We start from the raw sequence: 27,241 nt of genomic DNA, 5'->3' as shown, positions 1-27,241 counted from the left end.
CCAATTAGACAGAGACTCTTAACAATTGTGAACCCCCTCCCCACCCACTTTCACACCATCCTGTTTTTGTACTAGAAACTTATTTTTTTCATTGTCATTGTGCAATGCAAAAACAGATGGCGCCATTGCGGTGCCACTTAAAGATGTATCTTGCAATAGGCTGGCAAACAGCTATGGAGCCCTGTTAATGTTGACAAGTTTAGGAGTGAGCGTGTCGGGAAACTTGCTCTGCTGGTTGTTTGTGGAGTTTTTGCTGAACTCCGCACTCTATGCGGAGCGCGAAGTATAAAAACTCCATGAACTACACCAGCACAGCAGAGTATAAGTGCCTCCTATCCCTTGCTCTTTTCCCTCCCTCTTCCTGCCCAGGAAGAGCTGTCAGAAAGTAGAGAATTTGGGATGAGTTCTCTGTCGCATCCAGCCTTTCTGTGTTTGTGACTGTCTAAAGGGAATGCAAAAAGTGTAGCTGCAACCCACTCCAGAAGTGTATTGTAGACATGCTGCAAGGCTCACTGAGTAGTAAGAGCAGAGAAATGTCCACTTTCTAAAAGTGGTATTTCTAACACAGAAATGTTAAATCCAACTTCACCAGTAAAGAGGATTTATCATTACCATTCCAAAGCTATGAAACACGATGCAGCTACTCCTTTCTAATCAGGAATTACAGATGAAGAGTGTTGTAAGTAATTCCCAATTCTAGCCTATGTGAGGAGTGGGCCTCACTGTAGTGAAAAACACATTTAGCAGTTTCATTACAAGGACATGTAAAACTTAAAAGTACATGCCTTACAATTTAGTTACACAGCCCCCTGCCCTTAGGGCTACCAAGGGCCTACCTTAGTGGTGACGTAAGTGTAATACAAGGGGAGTTTAAGGCTTGGCAAGTGGTTTTAAATGCCAAGTCAAAGTGGCAGTAAACTGCACACTCAGACCTTGCAAGTGCAGACCTGGGACAGGTTTGAAAGGCTACTTGGGTGGGTTTCACAACCAGTGTTGCAAGCCCACTAGTGGTAATCAGATTACAGGCCCTGGGTATATGGTATACAACGTTACAATGGGCTTATAGGTAAACTACATATGACAATCAGGTCTATACCTATGTCACAGTGTATAGGGGTGAAGCACATGAACTTTGCACTCGTCAGAAGTGGTAAAGTGCTCAGAGTCCTAAGGCCAACAAAAAGATACAGTAAAAAGTGGAGGTAGCAGGCAAAAAGTTTAGGGGAACAGCATCCCAAGAATGACAGGTCTAACAAGGGAGTTCACAGGTCACTGCCTCCATCGCTAGAGCCAGAGTACTGAGGTAGAGAATCGAATTACGGGGATTGCCCCATGACCACTAGGAACAAACATGTGAATTAAGGACCCTGCAATACACTGGTGCAGACATTTCATTGTTTCCTCCTGATTTCATGATGCAAGTGTAGGAGGCTAGGTGAGCTTTCCTGCCTTCAAAAAGGAAGCTACAAGCAATGAACATTGAGTATAGTATGTAGTAGCCTCCTCATCTCATAGTGGGCCTGAAGGGCAAACCTTGTGTGTAATATGAGCTGCCACAGGTGTTGAAGGAACATAAAAATCAAACAACAGCCTGGAACCTGTATATTGATAACGATAACGAGGAAAGCAATTCTATATCATCAGGGCTCAACGACAACAAGTGTACACAAAGAGGCATTTTATTGAAGGTGTGCATGTGTGCCACAAACTGTTACTTAGTATAATCCTAAAGTTGGAAGATAATGTACCACGAACAATTTACTCATAAACAGTGTAGGAATGCAATAAGTACAAGTGTCAAAAAGGCACCCAGTTCTATCTGACATGTGTAACAAGTAATGCTGGTTTTTACATTGAATACTTACAAGGTAAAGCAGAATGTTGCTTAATGCCTGAATGATGGCTGTGGTGGCAAGGGTAAACCGTGCTTCCCAGTAAACTTCTATATGAAGTAGCTTTGTCCTACGGACTGCCCATCTACTAATAGAGCAAAATGCGACCACCACTGCCATTGCAGTAGAAGTGGCCCTCTCCTTGTGCTCCATCATGTTATTTGATATATTGCAAGGAGTTGGGCTGGGGGAAATGTAATTCCATCACAACTTGGGGAAAGCGGTATTTCAGGTGGGAGGAACGGATTAAGCATCAGGAGTTATGCATGAACGGAAAAATGAAGAAATCATGTAGTCCTGACCTCAACAAGTTGAAACACAGCAGTCAATTTTGCAGAAGTTAATGGTCTAGAACATATGCCCTTCAGCACTAATACAAATACAACCACTTTCCAATTGTATTCCCGAATGTAAGAGGTCTATAAAGATACTTCATAGATGGCACCTTTCTCCAGGAGATGCATCTTGCTCTCAGTACAACATTAGACCTAATGCAGAAAATTGACCAGGTGGCTAATTCGTACTAGCCAGAGGCCTGCTAGATTGGCAAAGTAGTGTCTTAACCCCTTCGACGCTGATGACGGAGCAGTACCGTCATCAGCGTCGGTTGGGCTGTGCTGATGACGGAACCACTCCGTCATCGGCACAGCCCTGGAGGGGAGCACTGGCGCTCCCCCCCTGGGGCACCGATCTTCATGCCTCAAGCGGGGGTGGCAGCGGAAGACTTTCCGTTGCCACCCCCGGGCCCCCCGCGTTTCCTGGTGATGTCAGCGCGCTGTTGCGTGCGCCGACGTCATCAGGATGCGCTGGACACGCTGAAATCCATTTCTTTCCAGCATGTCCAAAGGAGAGAGGTAGGTGTTTGCTCTCCGGTAGGGCAGGGGGCCGTTTCTCGGTGCCTTGAGGCATCGGGGGGAGGAAACAGTGTTTCCTCTCCCCTGATGTCTCAATGCAGGGCATTCCTGGTGCAGGATCGCGCACAGCGTCGCATCCTGCACCAGGAATGCCCCCACTAAACACCAGGGATCCTTTTCTGCTATGTTTAGGAAGCGACCCCTTGGGCAAGGGTTGCTTCCTTGGGGGAAATATGTTTTTCAGACTTTGATCGAGTCTCTTTTTCCCGAATCCCGACCTGGGGGGGCAGAAAAGCCCACTAGATACCAGGGATTATTTTTTTATTGCAAAGGTAGCAACCCCTTGGGCAAGGGTCGCTTCCAAGGGGACACATTTTTTTTAGTCTTTTCTGCCCCCCCCCCCCCCCTGTGGGCAGATCGGACATTTTTTGGGCCAAATCTGGACCCAGGGGGGTAGAAAAACCCACTAGACACCAGGGTATATTTTCTTTATTATAATGGAAGTGACCCCTTGGGCAAGGGTCACTTCCAGGGGGATAAATATATTTTTTAGACTTTTCTGCCCCCCCTGGGGGAAGATCGGCTGTTTTTTTTCTGATTGTGGACCCGGGGGGGGGGGGGGGGGGTAGAAAAGTCCACTAGACACCAGGGATTTTTTTTTGTATAAGAAGCGACCCCTTGGCCAAGGGTCGCTTCCTTGGGCCCATACTTTTTAAAATATATTCTGCCCCCTCTGGGGGCAGATTAGTGTCATAATTTGGCCTTTTTGCCCTCTGGAGGGAGCTAAAAAACCCACTAGACACCAGGGAAATCTTTTTTTTAAAATGGAAGCAACACCTTGGGCAAGGGTTGCTTCCAGGGGGCCCAAATTTAAAAAAGATTTATATTCTGCCCCCCATGGGGACAGACACCCCATTTGTGACATACCCTGTGACATAGCCTGTTGTAATGTGTATTGTTTTATTTTCTCTTAAGATTGTTGCAGTGTGCGGTTCCGTTACTCGTGGTTCTGCTGTTGTGCTGTTTGTGTAGTTGCATGTGTTTGGTAAGAGATCTTTTTTGATCAATTTTAATGTAATTGTTTTTTTTGCAAAGTGTGTAATAATACGAGTATGTTTGGTTTCTGTTTTTTGTGATTGTAAAACATGTTTTGCATTTGTTCTTGATGTGTGCTTCTGTAGATGTAAGGTTTTTTTTCTTCTTTCTAGTGGGATATCGTTGCCTATTTGCTGTGTCTTTGCAGAGTAGGTGCTGGTGAGTGTAGCTGTCTCTTGTAAGTGAATTGTATATTTTTTCAGTATATAGATCTTTGTGATAAAGGCTTACATTTTTTTACTTACTTTGCACAGTGTTGGTTGTTGAGTTGTTTGTGCAGACTCCTTTCTTAGTAAGGATAATGGCTAGCTGCTGGATTACTGTTCAGCAAGTTGTTGGAATGTTTTTTGATTCTTCCTCTGACCATCGTCCAGAGACTGACTCTGATTCAGAGGCAGAGGCGGGAGGTAAAGATTCAGGTAGTGAGTTTTCTCTACACACAGGCTTCATCTGATGATGAAGATACTCTGAGTGCTGATGAAGCTACTTTTGGTGTGGATGAAGTGCCTGTGGTTGCGGAGGACATTGCTGCGCCGATAGTGCACCAAGAGGAATCTGGGCTGCAGCCTGGGGCTGCTAGACTTCCAGTTGGTGTAGTGAGACAAGAGGCAGCTGGGCGGCAGCCTGAGACTGCAAGACTTGTTGTTGAAAGTTCTGGCCTCTGGGTTGCCCCAGGCATGGTGCAGCCGGCATTGCCTGAATTTACTGGTGTTCCAGGGTATAGGGTGAACACTGAAAACTTTTTGCCAATTGATTTTTTCAAGTTGTTTATGGATGATGTGTTTTTGGCAGAGATTGTAGAGCAGACTAATTTGTATGCAGAACAGTATCATTTTACTCGGGAGAACAAGGAACGCTGGGTGGTAGAACATTTGTGCCGGCACGGAGATCCCACGCAAAAATGTATTAAAAAGTGTTTTTTTTACCTAATTTTAAGGTTTGCAGGGAATTCTGGGTAGGAAAAGGTTGGGGGACCCACGCATGCCATACTTCCCTGGACTCCTCCGGGTGTCTAGTTTTCAGAACTGTTTGGGTTTGATAGTTTCCCAAGTTTGCCGCCGAGCCCCGGACCAAAAACTCAGGTGCCCCCCCCCACAAATAAGGTAGTTTTGCTATTGGTTATTTTTAAGTCTCCACTGTAGATTTGGGCCTTTTCCTGTTGCAGCCACTATGCCTACCCACGCAAGTGAGGTACCATTTTTATCGGGAGACCTAGGGGAACTTTCCAGCACAGAAATGTAAGGAAAATGTGTTTTTTTGGTCCATTTTTTTAGCATTGCAAGGGATTCTGGGTAACAGTGGTGGGAGGCAGTTGAGTCACGCCATCCTGAATTCCCCTGGGTGTCTAGTTTTCAAAAATGTATAGGTTTGCTAGGTTTCCCTAGGTGCCGGCAGAGCTAGTGTTCAAAAACGAAAGGTAGGCACTTTGCCAAAAAAGGGCCAGTTTTCACAGCAAAATTGAGGTGCGACCACGTTGCGTTTTGTGCTGTTTCCTGTCGCAGGCACTAGGCAGACCCAGGCGAGTGAGTTACCATTTTTACGGGAGACCTGGGGTAATGCTGGGTGGGTGGAAATTTTTTGATCCACGCAGATTCCAGAACTTTCCACCACAGAAATTAGAGGAAAATGCGTTTTTTTGTCAATTTTTTTAGCTTTGCAAGGGATTCTGGGTGACAGAACCTGGTGGGAGGCAGTTGAGTCACCCCATCCTAAATTCCCCTGGGTGTCTAGTTTTCACAAATGTATAGGTTTGCTAGGTTTCCCTAGGTGCCGGCAGAGCTAGGGTTCAAAAATGAAAGGTAGGCACTTTGCCAAAAAAAGGGCCAGTTTTCACTGCGAATTTGAGGTGCGACCATGTTGCGTTTTGCGCTGTTTCCTGTCGCAGGCACTAGGCAGATCCAGGCAAGTGCGGTACCATTTTTTGGGGAGACCTGGGGGAACGCTGGGTGGGTGGACATTTGTTGATCCACGCAGAATCCAGAAGTTTCCACCAAAGAAATGTGAGGAAAATGCATTTTATTGTCAATGTTTTAGCTTTGCTAGAGATTCTGGGTAACAGAACCTGGTGGGAGGCAGTTGAGTCACCCTATCTTGAATTCCCCAGGGTGTCTAGTTTTCAAAAATGTATAGGTTTGCTAGGTTTCCCTAGGTGCCGGCAGAGCTAGGGTTCAAAATCGAAAGGTAGGCACTTTGCCAAAAAAGGGCCAGTTTTCACTGCGAAATTGATGTGCGACCACGTTGCGTTTTGCACTGTTTCCTGTCGCAGGCACTAGGCAGACCCAGGCAAGTGAGGTACAATTTTTCTCATAAGACTTTGGGGAACGCGGGGTGGGTGGAAATTTGTTGATCCACGCAGATTCCAAGACTTTCCACCACAGAAATGTGAGGAAAATGCAATTGTTTCCCAATCTTTTAGATTTGCAAGGGATTCTATGTAACAGAACCTGGTGGGTGGCAGTCGAGTCACCCCATCCTGAATTCCCCTGGGTGTCTAGTTTTCAAAAATGTATACATTTGCTAGGTTTCCCTAGGTGCCGGCAGAGCTAGAGTTTAAAAACGAAAGGTAGGCACTTTGCCAAAAAAGGGCCAGTTTTCACTGCAAAATTGAGGTGCGACCACGTTGCGTTTTGTGCTGTTTCCTGTCGCAGGCACTAGGCAGACCCAGGCGAGTGAGTTACCATTTTTACGGGAGCCTGGGGTAATGCTGGGTGGGTGGAAATTTTTTGATCCACGCAGATTCCAGAACTTTCCACCACAGAAATTAGAGAAAAATGCGTTTTTTTGTCAATTTTTTTAGCTTTGCAAGGGATTCTGGGTGACAGAACCTGGTGGGAGGCAGTTGAGTCACCCCATCCTAAATTCCCCTGGGTGTCTAGTTTTCACAAATGTATAGGTTTGCTAGGTTTCCCTAGGTGCCGGCAGAGCTAGGGTTCAAAAATGAAAGGTAGGCACTTTGCCAAAAAAAGGGCCAGTTTTCACTGCGAAATTGAGGTGCGACCATGTTGCGTTTTGCGCTGTTTCCTGTCGCAGGCACTAGGCAGATCCAGGCAAGTGCGGTACCATTTTTTTGGGAGACCTGGGGGAACGCTGGGTGGGTGGACATTTGTTGATCCACGCAGATTCCAGAACTTTCCACCAAAGAAATGTGAGGAAAATGCGTTTTATTGTCAATGTTTTAGCTTTGCTAGAGATTCTGGGTAACAGAACCTGGTGGGAGGCAGTTGAGTCACCCTATCTTGAATTCCCCAGGGTGTCTAGTTTTCAAAAATGTATAGGTTTGCTAGGTTTCCCTAGGTGCCGGCAGAGCTAGGGTTCAAAATCGAAAGGTAGGCACTTTGCCAAAAAAGGGCCAGTTTTCACTGCGAAATTGATGTGCGACCACGTTGCGTTTTGCACTGTTTCCTGTCGCAGGCACTAGGCAGACCCAGGCAAGTGAGGTACCATTTTTCTCATAAGACTTTGGGGAATGCGGGGTGGGTGGAAATTTGTTGATCCACGCAGATTCCAGAACTTTCCACCACAGAAATGAGAGGAAAATGCAATTGTTTCCCAATCTTTTAGATTTGCAAGGGATTCTATGTAACAGAACCTGGTGGGTGGCAGTCGAGTCACCCCATCCTGAATTCCCCTGGGTGTCTAGTTTTCAAAAATGTATAAATTTGCTAGGTTTCCCTAGGTGCCGGCAGAGCTAGAGTTTAAAAACTACAGGTAGGCACTTTGCCAAAAAAGGGCCAGTTTTCACTGCGAAATTAAGGTGCGACCACGATGCGTTTTGCACCGTTTCCTGTCACAGGCACTAGGCAGACCCAGGCAAGTGAGGTACTATTTTTCTCATAAGACGTAGGGGAATGCAGGGTGGGTGGAAATTTGTTGATCCATGCAGATTCCAGAACTTTCCACCACAGAAATGTGAGGAAAATGCAATTGTTTCCCAATCTTTTAGATTTGCAAGGGATTCTATGTAACAGAACCTGGTGGGTGGCAGTCGAGTCACCCCATCCTGAATTCCCCTGGGTGTCTAGTTTTCAAAAATGTATAAATTTGCTAGGTTTCCCTAGGTGCCGGCAGAGCTACAGTTTAAAAACTACAGGTAGGCACTTTGCCAAAAAAGGGCCAGTTTTCACTGCGAAATTAGGGTGCGACCACGTTGCGTTTTGCACCGTTTCCTGTCGCAGGCACTAGGCAGACCCAGGCAAGTGAGGTACCATTTTTCTCATAAGACGTAGGGGAATGCAGGGTGGGTGGAAATTTGTTGATCCATGCAGATTCCAGAACTTTCCACCACAGAAATGTGAGGAAAATGCGTTTGTTTCCAATTTTTAAAGTTTGCAAGGGATTCTGGGTAACAGAACCGGGTGGGAGGCAGTCGAGTCACCCCATCCTAAATTCCCCTGGTTATCTAGTTTTCAAAAATGTATAGGTTTTCTAGGTTTCCCTAGGTGCCGGCAGAGCTAGGGTTAAAAAACTACAGGTAGGCACTTTGCCAAAAAGGGCCAGTTTTCACTGTGAAATTGAGGTGCGACCACGTTGCGTTTTGCGCCGTTTCCTGTCACAGGCACTAGGCAGACCCAGGCAAGTGAGGTACCATTTTTCTCATAAGACTTTGGGGAACGCGGGGTGAGTGGAAATTTGTTGATCCACGCAGATTCCAGAACTTTCCACCAAAGAAATGTGAGGAAAATGCGTTCTTTTTTGTCAATTTTGTTAGCGTTGCAAGGGATTCTGGGTAACAGAACCTGGTGGGAGGCAGTTGGATCACCCCATCCTGAATTTCCCTGGGTGTCTAGTTTTCAAAAATGTATAGGTTTGCTAGGTTTCCCTAGGTGCCGGCAGAGCTAGGGTTCAAAAACGAAAGGAAGGCACTTTCCCAAAAAAGGGCCAGTTTTCACTGCGAAATTGAGGTGCAACCACGTTGTGTTTTGCGCTGTTTCCTGTCGCAGGCACTAGGCAGACCCAGGCAAGTGAGGTACCATTTTTTTCAGGAGACCTGGGGAAACGCTGGGTGGGTGGAAGTTTGTTGATCGACACAGATTCCAGAACTTTCCATCACAGAAATGTGAGGAAAATGAGTTTTTTTGTCAATTATTTAGATTTGCAAGGGATTCTGGGTAACAGAACCTGGTGGGAGGCAGTCGAGTCACCCCATCCTGAATTCCCCTGGGTGTCTAGTTTTCAAAAATGTATAGGTTTGCTAGGTTTCCCTAGGTACCGGCAGAGCTAGGGTTAAAAAATTACAAGTAGGCACTTTGCCATAAAAGGGCCAGTTTTCACTGCGAAATTGAGGTGCGACCACGTTGCGTTTTGCGCTGTTTCCTGTTGCAGGCACTAGGCAGACCCAGGCAAGTGAGGTACCATATTTTTGCGAGAGACCTGGGGGAACGCTGGGTGGGTGGAAATTTGTTGATCCACGCAGATTCCAGAACTTTCCACCACAGAAATGTGAGGAAAATGCATTTTTTTTCAATTTTTAAAGTTTGCAAGGGATTCTGGGTAACAGAACCTGGTTGGAGACAGTCGAGTCACCCCATCACGAATATCCTTGGGTGTATAGTTTTCAAAAATGTATAGGTTTGCTAGGTTTCCCTAGGTCCCGGCAGAGCTAGGGATCAAAAACGAAAGGTAGGCACTTTGCCAAAAAAGGGCCAGTTTTGACTGCGAAATTGAGGTGCAACCACGTTGCGTTTTGCGCCGTTTCCTGTCGCAGGCACTAGTCAGAGCCAGGCAAGTGAGGTACCATTTTTCTCATAAGACTTTGGGGAACTCGGGGTGGGTGGAAATTTGTTGATCCGCGCAGATTCCAGAACTTTCCACCACAGAAATGTGAGGAAAATGCGTTTTTTTTTCCCCAATTTTTTAAGTTTGCAAGGGATTCTGGGTAACAGAACCTGGTGGGAGGCAGTCGACTCACCCGATCCTGAATTTCCCTGGCTGTCTAGTTTTCAAAAATGCAGAGGTTTGCTATGTTTCCCTAGGTGCCGGCAGAGCTAGGGTTCAAAAACTACAGTTAGGCACTTTGCCAAAAAAGGGCCAGTTTTCACTGCGAAATTGAGGTGCGACCACGTTGTGTTTTGCACCGTTTCCTGTTGCAGGCACTAGACAGATCCAGGCAAGTGAGGTACCATTTTTCTCATAAGACTTTGGGGAATGCAGGGAGGGTGGAATTTTGTTGATCCACACAGGTTCCAGAACTTTCCACCACAGAAATGTGAGGAAAGTGCATTTTTCCCATAATTTTTTAGGTTTGCAAGGAATTCTGGGTAACAGAACCTGGTGGGAGGCAGTCGAGTCACCCCATCCTGAATTCCCCTGGGTGTCTGGTTTTAAAAAATGTTAGGTTTGCTAGGTTTCCCTAGGTGACGGCAGAGCTAGGGTACAAAAACTACAGCTAGGCACTTTGCCATAAAAGGGTCCATTTTTAACTGCAAAAATGAGGTGTGACCATGTTGCCTTTTGCGCCGTTTCCTGTCGCAGGCACAAGGCCGACCCACACAAGTGAGGTACTGTTTTTATCGGGAGACTTAGGGTAATTCAGATTTGTAAATCAACTGTAATTACATATTGGGTTTTCATGCATTTCTCCCTTCCCAATGAAAGACATTGTGTAAAAAAAAAATCATTTTGAAAAATGACCAATAATTCTCATGCTAGTATGAGTATTCTCAATTTTGAAAATGTGCAAATATATACTGTTTCTAAACTCTATAATTTGTACCCAATTCAGAAATACATAGGTGTCTTTCATACTGATTTTTCCATGTATACATTTTCCAAGAATAAGTGCTCTATACCCGGTAAATAATAAAATACCATTGCAAGTTGCTGCTCAGTTTTTGGCTCTAGGTTCATCGGGTTCTTGGTGAAACTACAAGTCCTATATATCCCCACAACCAGGAACGTCAAACGGATGTAACGCTATATTATTTTTAAAGAGCTGTCAAAATTTCAAGAAGTTATAGGTGAAAACGTTGAGACAAAAGCCTGTTTTTTTTAACTAATTTTCAATTATTCCAATATTTAACTGTTAGTTTCTATAAAGAAACCTTCATGGATTTAGACAAATGACCCCTTTCTGAATTTATAATTTTGTCTACGTTTTGAAAATGTATAGCTTTCCAGGATCCATTATTGCTTTCAAACTCATTTCTACCATTAACTGGAAGGAGGTTGAAAGCTCTAAAAATAGCAAAAATAGGCTATGTCCCAGAAAAATGCCAAAACTGTGTGAAAAATGTTGGTTCTCTGACAAAAGACTGTCATTCCCTAAAAGCTGAGAAAGTGGAGATTTCAGCCCCACAAACCCTTTTTTGATAACATTTGCAGGGAAAAACCCAGAGGCTTTCATTTGCAGCCCGTTTTTCCCATTTTTCTGAAAAAAACAAAAACTTTACTGTATTTTGCTTAATTTCTGGCACCCCTCCAAGGGAATACACAAACTCTGGGCACCTTTAGAATTCACATGATGTTGGAAGAAAAGGACGCAAATTTGGCGTGGATACCTTATGTGGTCAAAAAGTTACAGGGGCCTAAGCGCGCACTATCCCAAATCGCCCAAAAAAGGCTTAGCACAGGAGGGGAAAAGGCCTAGCAGCGTAGGGGTTAATATGTATTCATGGTCCAAATTATGATAATTGTTATGCTTAAATTGAGCCCGTATTTAATGATCACTGGGAAGCAATATCTTTGATCGAACTGTTTCAGTATGGTAATAGTGTAGCAATGGAAGTTGGACACTCGGGGGGCTTATTTACAAGTCCTTTGCGCCGCTGGTGCGTCATTTTTAATATGAGGAAAGTGAGGTACTGGCGGCGCAAGGGGCTTGTAAATAACCCCCTCTGGCACAGTTTCTTTTTACTTTGGGATGGATCACCAGAGTATGCTGTCTTTTCGATGTGCTCAGCAAGGTGAGAAATGGTGAAAATGTAAACAAAATTAATCTGACGGTTTGTTTTTGGTTGTACCATTTAGTTTGCCCCAATTACACCATTAAAGTATGGGTCAGTAATCAAAGACGTGTCGGTTATTTAAGTAAATAAGAGAGATTTCTTGCCAGACATTGTTTTCCAATAATGTTTATTTTTAAATAGAGATGTTGTATTGTTACATGACTATTGAAGTATTGGGATTGAATTACGTTTTGTTATTTTGGGACACGTCTTTCCCCGTTCTTAGGGATTCGTGTTTGAGAATATCAACTTAAAAGGTGTTGATGTACCTCTGAAATTGAGACAAGTATGAGAAGTTGGAAAATGTAGCTCTTACTTTATCAGTAACGTTTTTTGGCTTCATACAACAACTATTAGTGTTTAAATTTACTTACAGAGAACTGACAAATTATAGATATGTCATTTAGATATTACAAACCATGAGAACTGATTGAATTTGAACTGTTTCCTTTAAGTAAGATATGTTATTTGTAGTTTGTCGTGACTTTTTGACAATGTATTCGAGGTTTGAAGTGAGTTGACACCTGAATCAAAGGCTCAGATTGATAAACGTTCGTCTAAAGTAATCTATTTCACAAGTAGATGACTGTCGTATGATGTGAGAACTTAATCTTTTAACATTTAGGAACGGAAGTGTACCCATGAATTGGGGCTTTAGTTATAAGGAAATGTATACGAACTAAGTATAGTTTCTAGCTCAAACGGTCCAAAGTTTGCTAAAAACATAGTAGCACATATTGCCTGGCAGTAGAAGGCCCTTTGCAAAGATTGACTGGTCACCTTTCTGTTTCTTTTTGGTATATTTGGGTGTTAGACTGGTCCTAACAAGGTGCAACCGATGTCAGACAGTGTTAATAAGTGTTAAAATGACCAAAGAATGAAGTAATACATTCACAAAATGTGCTGCATTATATCACATAATTTGACTTTTCTTGTCACATAATTAAACCTGCTGCATAATTTGGCCCTCCACTGCAACATAATTCCAGTGGCCCTGGCCATGAGTCTCTCTTGTGATCAAATTTTCTTTACATTTTCTTTGCAAACACTTTTTTTAATTTATGACAGCCTTGAAGTCCCTTCTGTGTTCAGGGACGAAACTCGTTGTCTGTGCTGTTCTTCTTGTTATGAAAGAAATAAAGAATACTTTTGGACTTGTGTTATTGAATATGAAGCAATGGAATTTTTTATTGTATTACTAATTTTGTGTTGTGTCCTTTCCATCTGTTTCTATTATTTGAAATAATGGCTCAGACTGGATGCCTCCCACCTTCTATACGTAGAGCTAATTGTGACAATATTGAATCCTGGCAAACCAGCTGCTCAGTGTTTGTCATATGACCATTGTCATTATTTAAGACTGATACAAAAATAATCACAAAGATACTGGCAAGTTCCATCGGTACACTTTGTCAGGCTTGGTTTTACAAAAGCAGACAGGATTTGTGCTTGGAGATCAAGCACACTAAGGGGCTGATTACGATGCCAGTCGGACATGTTTCCGACCAGCATCCGAGCGGAAGCAGAACTGCCCAATAAGAATCGGAGGTCACGCTTCCCAGATTACGATCAGACCGCCGTGTTGGCGGTCAGATCCTGTATTGTTTTCCATTGCGGGTTGTGCTGTTGCTCGCACACAAGCAGCAATGGAAAAAATGCAAAGTTTAAACATCCCTGCATCATGTGGCAGGCATCATGCAGTGCCTTCCACATTGTGCAGACTCTATAGCGTAGGGCTGGGGGGTCCTCCTGGGGGCCCCCTAAGTCTCATTCTGCCTGCCTTTTCATAGCAGGCAGACTGCCACGAAAGGGCAGGTATGAACCGAAATTGTAATCCCAATGGAGGATCCGTGGCTGGTTCCGCTGTGATTTGTGGATTACATTTCCGAACTCCGCCCTGACAGGTGTTGTGAGCCCATCGGCAATGGAGTGGTATTCCCCTGCGGGTTTCCCTCAGACCACCAGTATCGTAATACAGTGGTTGGATGGAAACCTCTGATATCGGGGGAAAGCCTCTGATGAGCTGTCAGATGGCTTTCTGCCCGCATCATAATGAGACCTTTAGTCTTAGAACTTTATTTGGGGGCGCTCACCCAATTGAACCAAAGTGTGCAAGCAAGGGCAGTATTTATAGATGCCGAAAAAGTCTTTGACTCAATAGACTGGGAGTTTATGTTCATGGTACTGACCCAGAAAGGAGTGGGTGATATTTTATGAATTTGGCTTGTCTACTGTACAATTATTCCATAGCCTAAATAAGAGTCAATGGCACCACAACAGACCCTAGTTCGATCGGAAGGGCAATTGGACAAGGGCTTCAGCTATCCCCATTGCTAAATATGTTAGTGCGTGTTCCCGCCCATTTTGAGGCCCACCACTAGGGGAGAACCACAATTACTGAAGAGCCCAGCAGGGCATTACGGGGCACTCCAGCCAGGATCAGTGAATATCATAGTGGAAGGTCTCTCGCTGTACCGGGAGCCCAAATGTCTTACTTTTTGTTTTTTTCCCTTTATCCTGAAAGTGCCCGGTCCCACCTGAGCACCCCTGCATGTCTCCTTCTTTTGGAGCAGCTCTGTGAGCGCACCTCTGGCTGCTCTGCTGTCTCCCTTATGATCCACACCTCATCTGCAGCCGTGGAGCTGACACAGATTCTCTCCCTGCCCGCTGCCAGGGGTAGGTTGGCTTCTTTTGCAGTGGCTGCCCCAATCCTCATAGACATGGCACAGGGAGCATGTGTGAGGCCACTGCCATTGGGGGACCCTTTATTGCTCCCCCTTCTTGTTTAACCTTTGGGGATCAGGGATGGTTGTCCAGCCCCATCCATGAAAAATACACCCAGGGGATGGGGCATCCAGTGATACAGAGAGTACGTGGAGGGGTCCCAAACATGCTCCCTTCCTGGGAAAAATTAATAAACAACTCCTATGCTTATTTATGGACCCAGGCCCACCCTGGGGGTAAAATAACAAATGTCTATGGAACTCCATGCGCTTCATAGCCAGCAAAGGGTAAAGTTCACCAAACATTAAACCGCCATAACTCAGACCCCGTAGGCCGATTTTGATGATCTTGTGCTCATTTTGCTCCTGGTGGGGCGCCCTAGCCACCTGGTGCACTTTCCTCAGGCCTCTGATCTCTATGGTGGCATACTTTGCCAGGGCTGGTTCCACTGGCTCCCTGCACCAGCCTTTGCCTTTTATTTCTTCTGTAGCGTCTCTCCTCTGTGGCACAGAAGCCCAGTTTTTCCCCCAACTAGTCCCCAGGTAGGAGTAAGGAGACCAATTTCCCTGGTACCTAGGAGAGCCCCACTGGTCTTGGGGTCAACTGAAGTTAAAGTCATTAGTCCAGAGTGCATCTGTGGGTTCTTCCTTCCAATTGCTCATGGCCGCTGCCTCCATTCCCAGTGTCCAGCAAACAATCGCAACCAAGAGAGAGCTCTCTCCCTTGTGCAAGACCTTTTAAGTTGGGCTGAGATGTTTCAGCAGTGAGGCACCTCTGGCCTAACCTGGGGTGCCAAATCACCTATGCAACCCATCCCAGAGTTTCTGCATAGCATGCTGAGACATTTCAAAATGGCGTCACTCGGGTATCACTTGCAACATCTGCTCTGAGGGCCTCAGTTCCACCCCTCGCTGACATAACTGCCAGCGTCTTTCCCGGCACATCTTCAAAGGGAGCCCTCCTCCAGTATTTGCTCCATAGGTCTCTGCTCCCTCCTTTGTTTAGTGGGCTTGGACAGGCCAATCCCCAGTACAGTGTGACAGCTTATTGATTGATATAGACCCTTCATTCCCAAACCTTTCCTCCTCAGGAGCTGTCATGTACTGTTGATTGCTACTATTCCCACTTAATTGCGGAGGGCCCCGAACTCCTTCAATCACTGCTCACTCCTTACACCCCCCAGCGCAATCTGCGCTCCATAGGTCAACATTTAGCAGTGGTCCCCCGCATTAAGTTCAGCCGCATCGGAGGTCGCTCCTTCAGACTCCGGGCGGCAAAACTATGGAACTCTCTACCCCTCCACATACGTTGTATCGACAACCTGATCACTTTCCGCAAAGTCATTAAAACCCACCTTTTTCCTTGTTGGTAGGTCCCCTCTCCCTCCCTCACCCCAGGTGGTTGTGCTGTGGTTCTCAGCGCCGGGACGCCCCATTGCTGGGGCAGCTGTCGCGCTCTAAAAAAACCCATAACATAACATAACATAACATAATGCCTCCCTGTCTCTGTTATTGGCCTTTCTAATAGCTATGTCCAATTTCTTGGGATTGTATCCTCTTTCAATGAACCTTTGCTTTCCCGCCATTTGATGATACTCTAAGTCACCAATCGAGCTACAAGCCCTGTGTATTCGAAGAAATTCACAGTATAGTATACTGGTGATGGTATGCTGTGGGTGAAAGCTAGTGGTGTGTAACAATGTGTTGCCTGCAGTAGGCTTTCTATACAGGCAGGTTTCAATTTTGCCTTGATTAATGTATATCGATATGTCCCGAAAGTTGGGTGAGACCTTATCGATGTGTCCTGTAAAACTTAAGTTCATATTATTGCAGTTGATGTTATCTAGAAATAATTCTGCTTGAGCTTGTGTTCCATGCCATATTACAAAAACATCAGCAATGTAGCGCCACCATTGAACTACATTGTTGATCCATGTATTGCTATGTTCCACCTGTAGGACATGCTCCTCCCACCAGCCTACATGGAGGCAGGCGTAGCTGGGGGAGAAGCAGGCCCCGATAGCCACACTTTGCATTTGTAAATTTGTAATTGTGCATTGCTCGCACTGCTTGTATAAATTATTTGTGCCTGATTGTGCCGGTGCCACTGCCCATAACATAGTGATATTCCAGATTGTGCCCCAATCTCGTCCTGTTTCGCTTTTGTTTTTGCTGCCATCTTGTTGTTGTGCCTCCTAGCCCGTCTCTCCACCCCGCTCCCGCCTCCCAGCTGCTCCTCCCTCCCACTGAAAGTTTAGGATCGTCCCGTTCTGGTTAAGCTCTTTGACCGCTCCTCACGCTCCCTGGTCAACTTGATATCGTAGCGCTATACTGCTCACTGCTGCTAATAATTAATTGTGCATTACTCGCATTACTCATATCGTAGCGCTATACTGCTCACTGTTGATAATAATCAATTGTGCATTGCTCGCATTGCTTGTATCGTAGCGCTATACTGCTCACTGCTGCTAATAATTAATTGTGCATTGCTCGCACTGCTTGTATAAATTATTTGTGCCTGATTGTGCCGGTGCCACTGCCCATAACATAGCGATATTCCAGATTGTGCCCCAATCTCGTCCTGTTTCGCTTTTGTTTTTGCTGCCATCTTGTTGTTGTGCCTCCTAGCCCGCCTCTCCACCCCGCTCCCGCCTCCCAGCTGCTCCTCCCTCCCACTGAAAGTTTAGGATCGTCCCGTTCTGGTTAAGCGCTGTGACCGTCCTGACTTCTTCAGAAGCGGTCGCTCCTCACGCTCCCTGGTCAACTTGGTATCGTAGCGCTATACTGCTCACTGCTGCTAATAATTAATTGTGCATTACTCGCATTGCTCATATCGTAGTGCTATACTGCTCACTGCTGATAATAATCAATTGTGCATTGCTCGCATTGCTTGTATCGTAGCGCTATACTGCTCACTGCTGCTAATAATTAATTGTGCATTGCTCGCACTGCTTGTATAAATTATTTGTGCCTGATTGTGCCGGTGCCACTGCCCATAACATAGCGATATTCCAGATTGTGCCCCAATCTCGTCCTGTTTCGCTTTTGTTTTTGCTGCCATCTTGTTGTTGTGCCTCCTAGCCCGTCTCTCCACCCCGCTCCCACCTCCCAGCTGCTCCTCCCTCCCACTGAAAGTTTAGGATCGTCCCGTTCTGATTAAGCGCTGTGACCGTCCTGACTTGTTCAGAAGCGGTCGCTCCTCACGCTCCCTGGTCAACTTGGTATCGTAGCGCTATACTGCTCACTGCTGCTAATAATTAATTGTGCATTACTCGCATTGCTCATATCGTAGCGCTATACTGCTCACTGCTGATAATAATCAATTGTGCATTGCTCGCATTGCTTGTATCGTAGCGCTATACTGCTCACTGCTGCTAATAATTATTTGTGCATTGCTCGCACTGCTTGTATAAATTATTTGTGCCTGATTGTGCCGGTGCCACTGCCCATAACATAGCGATATTCCAGATTGTGCCCCAATCTCGTCCTGTTTCGCTTTTGTTTTTGCTGCCATCTTGTTGTTGTGCCTCCTAGCCCGTCTCTCCACCCCGCTCCCGCCTCCCAGCTGCTCCTCCCTTGCTCCGCCCCCCTCCACTATCCACTTATGTCAGAGCAACATACGCGCAGCGTTTACGCGCAGCATACGCGCCCAAGGCGCGCCAAAGATAAGCCCGTCTACGCCCGTCCGCGCCTGGACCGCGCCCAGCGCCAGACCCCCTGGCCCCCGCAAAAACCACTCCACCCGCCTAACATACGACGCCGCCACCCTCTCTGCACTCAACCCCGCCCGTCTCCCAGACTGCCACCAAGCCGCCCCTGGACATACCCATGGACCCTTCACCTGCCACTCCTGCAAGTTCGACTGCATCAGGACAAACACTAAATCCACAAACGCCAAACAGAACCGACAATAACCACCTGAAGTGCATCCTACTCAACACCCGCTCGGTCCACAAACACGCCACTGAACTATGGAACCTACTCGACACCACATCACCGGACGTCGCCTTTCTTACAGAAACCTGGATGAACGCCTCATCAGTGCCCAACATCGCCATTGCCTTCCCGGACGGTTACAAGATCATTCGGAAGGACCGCATCAACCAAACAGGAGGAGGCATAGCCATCGTCCATAAGAACACCATCCGCATCACAACCAGCTCCGACAACAACCTCGCAGCCGCCGAACACCTCCACTTCCAGATTCAAACCGACCCTAGGACCACACTCAGAGGCACCCTCATCTACAGACCACCAGGACCCCGCACACAATTCAGCGAAGACATCACCGACTTCATCAGCCCACACGCCCTCCCCTCCGAGGACTACATTCTACTAGGGGACCTCAACTTCCACCTAGAAAAGAACAACGACAACACCACCACCACCCTTTTGGACAACCTCGCCAATCTCTGACTCAAACAACTAGTAAACACCCCCACCCACTACGCCGGACACACGCTCGACCCAATCTTCTCCTCCAGCAAGCACTTCTCCTTCAATCACGCCACAGGACTCCATTGGACGGACCACTACTGCGTCCACTTCAACTACAGAAAGATCACAACCCACCACCACCCACAACAAATCCCCCGTAGAAACTGGAACAAAATTACCACTGACCAGCTCACCACATCGCTAAACCAAATCTCTCCCACCAAATCATGGGACCCAAATCAAGCAGCAATCAACCTCACACAATGGATCACCCACAGCGCTGATGAATTAGTACCCTTGAAAAACCATCAAAACAAACCAGGTAGCAAAAAAGCCCCCTGGTTCAATGACGACCTTAAGAAATCCAAAAAGATCTGCCGCACCCTCGAGAAAGCCTGGCGAACAAACCTAACCACAGACAACATGACCGCCCTCAAGAACGCCACCCGCAAACACCATCAGCTGATCCGATCCACCAAGATATCTGCATTTAAGGATCGACTCGACAACAACGCCCACAACAGCAAGGAACTCTTCAACATCGTCAAAGAGTTTACCAATCCCAGTGCCGGCTCCAACGACATCACTCCCTCTCAAGAACTCTGCGACTCTCTAGCCTCGTTCTTCCACAGCAAAATCACTAACATACATAACAGTTTCGGCGACCAGTCCACCCCCCCACCTCCGAACGGAAGCCCCCCACCACCAACCTTTGCGCCTGGAACCCAATCAGCACTGAAGACACCATCCGCTTGATGAACTCCATCCACTCCGGATCGCCAACCGACCCATGCCCCCACCACATCGTCAACAAAGCCGACTCCATCATCGCACCCCATCTCCGAGATATCATCAACTGCTCACTCAACACCGCCACCTTCCCGGAAAGCTGGAAACATGCCGAGCTCAGCGCCCTCCTGAAGAAACCCACAGCAGACCCCACCGAACTCAAGAACTACCGCCCCATTTCGCTCCTCCCATTCCCCGCCAAAGTCATTGAGAAAACCGTCAACAGTCAGCTTGCCGCCTTCCTCGAGGCTAACGGCTCCCTCGACCCATCACAGTCCGGCTTCCGAGCCAAACACAGCACCGAGACCGCGCTCATCGCAGCCACAGACGACATTCGAACACTACTTGACAACGGAGAAACAGCTGCCCTCATCCTACTGGACCTCTCCGCAGCGTTCGACACGGTATGTCACAGCACCCTCATAAAACGCCTCAGCAACGTCGGAATACCAGGAAAAGCATTGGACTGGATCATCTCGTTCCTCACCAGAAGAACACAGAGAGTCCGCCTCCCCCCTTTCAGATCAGAGACCACTGAAGTCATTTGCGGCGTACCACAAGGATCATCGCTCAGCCCCACCCTCTTCAACGTCTACATGAGCCCCTTCGCATCCATCGCGCGCCAACACAACCTCAACATCATCTCCTACGCTGATGACACACAGCTAATCCTCTCCCTCACCAAAGACCCAAACACCGCCAAAACCAACCTACACGAAGGAATGAAAGACGTAGCCGAGTGGATGAAGAACAGCCGTTTAAAACTAAACTCAGACAAGACGGAAGTCCTCATCCTAGGATCTTCCCCCTCTTCTTGGGACGACTCATGGTGGCCACCGGCCCTGGGCAACGCACCCAAACCAACGGACCACGCACGCAACCTGGGATTCATCCTGGACTCCTCCCTCTCAATGACCAGACAAGTCAACGCCATCTCATCATCATGCTTTAACATCCTACGTATGCTCAAAAAAATCTTCCGTTGGATCCCCACCGAAACAAGGAAGATGGTCACCCAAGCACTTGTCACAAGCCAAATGGACTACGGAAACACCCTCTACGCCGGAACCACAGCCAAATTACAGAAAAAACTCCAACGCATCCAGAATGCCTCCGCCAGACTCATCCTTGACATCCCCCGCCACAATCATATATCCAGTCATCCTAGAGACCTCTACTGGCTCCCCGTCAACAAGAGAATAACGTTCCGTCTCCTCACCCACGCACACAAAGCCCTCTACGAGCTAGGACCCAAATACCTCAACACGCGGCTGACCTTTTACACCCCACCCGCCAACTACGTTCGTCCAATCAAGCCCTCGCCGCGATCCCACGCATCCAAAGATCCACCATGGGAGGAAGATCTTTCTCCTACTTAGCGGCCAAGACCTGGAATTCTCTCCCCACTCACCTCCGCCTTACACAGAACCACCTCTCCTTCAGAAAACAACTCAAAACTTGGATATTTGATAAATAACGTGCCCCCCCTCCCTCAAGCGCCTTGAGACCCTCTGGGTGAGTAGTGCGCTATACAAATTTTGACTTGACTTGACTTGACTTGTAAATAAAATACTGCCATCAAATGAAAACACATTGTTAAATAAGCACCATCTGATCATCTTAAGTAACATTGAGTTATGGCTATACATTGAAATTGGTCTTTTTTTCAAATATAAATCCACTGCTTTCAAACCATTGTCATGCCTAATGCTGGTGTACGTGGCAGTAATGTCTAAGGTGAGGAGCAAATATTCGCTTGACCAAGTATGACTATTTAATTTACAAAGAAAATCATTGGTGTCGCATATATACGTTGGAAGATTGGTTACATGTTCCTGTAGGTAGTAATCAACGTATCTTGATGTGCACTCAAATAAACTTTTCTTGGCGGAGATGATCGGTCTCCCTGGAATAGGACTGACCCCTTTATGGTCTTTGGGAATAAAGTAATATATATTCACTGAAAAAACCATAGGTTTCACACATGTTATAGTTAGGAATTAGCATTTAAAAAACCTTGCAAATTCATTGAAAAAAACATAGGTTTCACACACGTTATAGTTAGGAATTAGCATTTAAATAACCTTGCAAATTCATTGAAAAAACCATAGGTTTCACACATGTTTTAGTTAGCTGGACATTTCACTCATACAAAACCTTTGAAATTTCCCCGTTATAGTTAGTTCAGCTAACTATACCTCACGCGCCCGCAATGCACTGCTGATGACGTCACATATTACATCACTCATGACATAGTCAGTGACATCACTCATGACATCACTGATGACATCTCAAATGACATCCCTGATGACATCACTGATGACATCATCCAGTGAATGTGTGTCTTTCTGAAAAATAAATATTTTTGATATATGTATATCTAAAGGTCGATGTAAGAATAAATGGGTAAATAAGTGTCTAAATGGATGTTTTTTTGGGTAAAATTTATTGGTTAACTAACTTATTAAGTGTATCTTAGTGAATACATATATTAGCGAGTAATGTTTAAATATTTAAATATATGTATCAGTGTCTCACTTTGTGTATAAGTGGCTGCATGGGTTGGTGAGTAGCTACATGAGTGTGCATATGGGTTATTAGTTGTTTTTTTGAGTATCAGTATGAGTGTCTGTATGGTTTGGTGGGGGGTATTACTTAGCGCATAGATGCATGAATGACTGACTCACTGTTTGTATGTGTTTTGAAGACAGCATGTGTGCAGAACTGTATGGGTGGATGAGTGTGTGTATGGGTAAGTTACTGAGTGAATGACTGTCTCAATAGTATCTTTATGAGTAACTACATATGTTTTAATCTAGTATATGTGAGTATTGATGTATATAAGTGAGTATATGTGAGAGTGGGAGATTGGAAGAGTTCCTGTTTAAATAAGTATGTGTTTCTATAAGTGATTATTTAAGAGAGTAAGTATGTGTACGTTTCCGTAGAAGTAAGTGTGGTAGTGTGTGTAAAGCTGGAAATGCAAATAAATGGATGTTTGATAGTTTATTTGAATGTGTGAGTATGTGTGTGAGTAACTCTATGGATGACTGTCAGTGTGTAACAGGATGTGTAGGTGTATCAGTACATATGATGAGTAAGTACAAGTATGAGTGACTATATAGGACTGTTAGTGAATGAGTGGATGTGTATATAGATGGTGGAATTACTGTTTAGGTTGTAACTGGTATTGGTATCTCCATTTTGTTGAAAATTTTAGTTTCTATTTTTGAATGTGTGTATCAAAGGTTATATTACGCTGAGAGGAGGTCTGCCACTCTTTCACAAGGATGATGTCATCAGTGATGTCATTTGAGATGTCATCAGTGATGTCATGAGTGATGTCTCTGACTATGTCATGAGTGATGTAATATGTGACATCATCAGCAGTGCATTGTGGGCGCGCAAGTTATAGTTAGCTGAACTAACTATAACGGGGGAATTTCAAAGGTTTTGTATGAGTTAAATGTCCAGCTAACTATAACATGTGTGAAACCTATGTTTTTTTCAATGAATTTGCAAGGTTTTTTAAATGCTAATTCCTAACTATAACGTGTGTGAAACCTATGGTTTTTTCAATGAATTTGCAAGGTTTTTTAAATGCTAATTCCTAACTATAACGTGTGTAAAACCTCAGTGAATTTCAAAGGTTTTGTAAATGATAATTATTAAATGTATTGTTATATTTTTATACCGATTTACTACATTATTTTAAACTATTTATTTTTAGATATTTTATTTTTCAAATTACATTACATATTTTTAATATAAATTGAAAAAAAATGTTTTTAAAAATATTTAAATTGTAATATATATTTTTCAATTTAATATTTTTTAATTTATATATATGTTATATAGCAGGCAATGATATTCTATGGAAGGAAATTCAAGTTACTGGTAAGTACAGTTAAATTTACTTTTCAGGAATAGTACTGAGCTAGATTGGAGAATTAATTCCTCTCCAATCCTGAGGTCCCCTGTGAGCCAACTAGTCCACCAGGTACCTCAGTATGCGCCAGGCAGCTGTGTTGCAGAGAGGTGTTCAAACGGCACGCCCCCTTTTTACAACACTCTGCAACACAGCTCCGAGGTGCTTACTGGAGATACCTGTTGGACTAGGGGACCTCTGGATTGAACCGGAAGTAATTCCCCAACTTAAAACGCGCCTCAGGGCATGTTTGCACTCACATCACCTCAAGCCCTGCCCCCTACCTTCACCACTGTGCTAACACGCCCTGTAGAGTGTTCTAAGTTGGGGGATTAAGTCCCCTTACATACTGAGGGTCGCTGGGGGGCAACTAGCTCACCGGGAACCTCCAGTATACGCCAGGAGGCTACGTTGCAGAGAGGTGTAATGAGGCCACGCCCCTTTTTACACCTCTCTGCAACGCAGCCCCCGGGGCGCGTTTGCAGAGGGGGAATCAATTCCCCTTGGAACCTCCAGTATGCGCCAGGGGGTTGCGTTGCTTTGCCCCGGGGCAGTGTGGGGGGGTTGGGCCCCCCCCCCACACTTCTTTTTCACTATGCCCCCGGGAATTGGTCCCCCCGGGGGGTAATTTGAAAAAAAGCAGACCGGGTTTTTTGAAAGCAAAATTGGGGCCTTGGGGGTCCGGTGGGACCACCTGAGCAGGCCTAGGGGGTCAGGGTGTTTCTACCCTGCCCTCTTTTTGCGTTCTACACGTTTGTTTTTCTGCTTTCTTGTGCCTTGGTCTACCGAGCACAAGATGGCTGCCAACACTTCCTGGTTTGGAGTGTTGAAAGCCAATGAGCATGCAGCTCATGCTCAGAAAGGTACGTGTACCGTACGCGTACGGTACATATGCGTACCCCGCGATTTTTGTAAAAAAAAAATGGGGGGCCTTGGGGGTCCTTGTGGGATCCCCTGAGCAGGCCTAGGGGGTCAGGGTGCTTCTATCCTGCCCCCTTTTTGAGTTCTAAACATGTTTTTCTGCTTTCATGTGCCTCAGTCAACCGAGGCACAAGATGGCTGCCAACAATTTCTGGTTAGGAGTGTTGACAGACAGTTGACAGCCAACCAGCATGCAGCTCGTGCACGGAAAGGTACTCGTACCGTACTCTTACCGTACGCGTAACCTACTCGTACAGCACACGTATGGTTACAGTAAGATTACGATACGTGCGCCTAGATATATATATTACTTTACTTTCGATTTTCTTAGGAACTACTGGAGGGATTTACACCATTTGAGCAAAAGCGTGATCTGCGAAGCAGACTCTACCATTTTGCCCCCACTTGACGAATCCCCCCAAAACTTTCAGGGAAGGAGCGGAGCTGAACGGGCCATCTTCTTTGAGAAATTCACGAATATTCATCAACCGGCGCCAAAGGTATTCCCAATAGAATGTTGCGGATTTCCTATGGATACTAGGTCATAACAATAACTACCTACTGGCTATATTTATATCACCTATTGGCCGTCGCCAGTAGGTAGTTATAGTTAGGACCTATTATCCATAGGAAATCCACAACATTCTATTCCCAATAATTTTGGCACCGATTGATGAATCTTTGCAAACTTTTTCAAATTTTTGGCCAGCTCTGGTGATTCATCAAGTGGGGGCCGTGAAAAGGGGGGGTCCCAAATGTGTTTTCCCCATGCAATTTCTCATAGGACCTTTAGCCACAGCTACAGCCTGAACTGCTGAACTGAATGACACCAAATTTGGCAAAGAGGTAGCCCTCAGTTCAGACTTGTGCCTTTTGCTTAAATGGTGTCAATCTGTTCAGTAGTTCCTGAGAAAACTATAGTTAAAATCAATTATATATGTATGGGCGCGGTGGATCCGCGGATTCTGCGCGCATTGTCATCGTACCATAAGTGCACCCTTCCGATCACGCGCTGAATGCTAATTGGCTGTCAAGTGGTTGTCAACATTCGGAATCAGGAACTGTTGGCAGCCATTTTGTGTCTCGGTAGAAGCGAGGGTGAGGAAGTCCGTGGAATATGTGTGCAAAATGTAGAAAAGGGGCAGGGTAGAAATGATTTTACCCTCTAGACCTGCTTAGGGGGTCCCAGAAGGACCCCCAGGGCCCACATTTTAAAACCCGACAGGTGCTTGTAGAGTGCGTGGACTCTGCCGTAAAATAAATAAAATAAAACAGAGCTTTTTTTATATTTAGCCCCTGCGGGAGCTAAATACCGGGGGCAAAATTATTAAATTTTATGGGGGGCCCAGAGGGGCACCCCAGACCTGGGGATCATCACCTCGGGGCAAAAAAAAAATGGTGGGAGGAGGGGTCCAAGGTCCCCGAAGCCACGGGGCAACCACCCCCCAGGGCTTTATGTATTGTGGGAGGGTGACTGCATGACCCCCCTCCTGGAGCACTCGAGGGCCCCGTTATCCCCCGGGGCTACAAAAAAATGGTTGGGGGGACTGCAAGGTCTCCAATGTATTGTGAGAAGACTGGCTCCTGCCGTGTCCTTGGGTGTCCATCCTGCCCTCCCATAGCAAGGAAATCTGTTCTCTCTTTTAAAATCTAAATCAGATTGCTATTCCACATGGGGAGCTGCATGTTAGTAGCTCCCCATGTGGAAAAGCAATGCCGGCTCCCAAACGCGTAGGAGTTGTGCACCAAAGGCGCTGAAGTCGCGCACCCTACAGATTATGAGTCGTGCATCCAGCGCGTGCACACCAGGGGGCCGCACTGAGCGCTGTGCTGGGTGCGCGACTTTTAATTTTACTGTAAAAAAATAGCCCTTATCAGTAATTTCTCATATCCCCGGGGACCCTATCCCCCAGGTCTTATAAAAAATGTTGGTAACCGAAGGTAGAGCCACAATGCCCCCACGGTCCCGCCGGCTCCCTGCGTCCTTCGGGAGCCGGCATTGCTTTTCCCCATGGGTAGATGCTAACTTGAATGTGGAAAAGCAATCTGGTTTGGATTTTGAAAGTGAGAAGAGATTTCACTGCTGTGTCTTTCTCATAGCAAACAGCAGTGTCCCGGGGGTAGGCACCCCAGGACACTGCAGGAGCCGACCTTGGGGAATGGTGGTCCCAAGGGCCCTTGAGGGGTCCAGGTGGAGGACCACACAGTCTGCCTCCCACAATGCACAAATCCCCGGGGGTGGTGGTTCCCGGGGCTTGAGGGGGGTCGTTGATGTCCACACTTCTAATTTTGCAGGGGGAGGCCTTGGAGCCCCCCACAACCATGTATTTTATAGCCCGGGGGATGGCTCTCAGTCTTGTATAGGAAACAGCAATGTTGAGAAAATCTTCTGGTAAGATAACAAAGGATTTTGAAGTCCATTTCCAGCATTTTTGTTGTAGTTTGCAGGCGTTAAAGCAACAACAATTTTAACTCCGTCTTTGTAAATATGCCACTACGTTTTGTATTGTCGCCAATCTCGTCGTCCATTTAAATAGACACAAAGTATTTATTGAAGTTCATTGTCAATCGTGAAGCAACACTGTCTAATTGTGATCGATAAAGAATTGAATGAGTTGTGTACTTGTTTTGCTCGTAATGTGCATAGGGGCAGATTTAC

The sequence above is a fragment of the Lissotriton helveticus genome, chromosome 4_1 (genome assembly GCF_964261635.1).
Source record: "Lissotriton helveticus chromosome 4_1, aLisHel1.1, whole genome shotgun sequence".
NCBI lineage: Eukaryota > Metazoa > Chordata > Amphibia > Caudata > Salamandridae > Lissotriton > Lissotriton helveticus.
Note: the sequence above shows the minus strand (reverse complement) of the source record.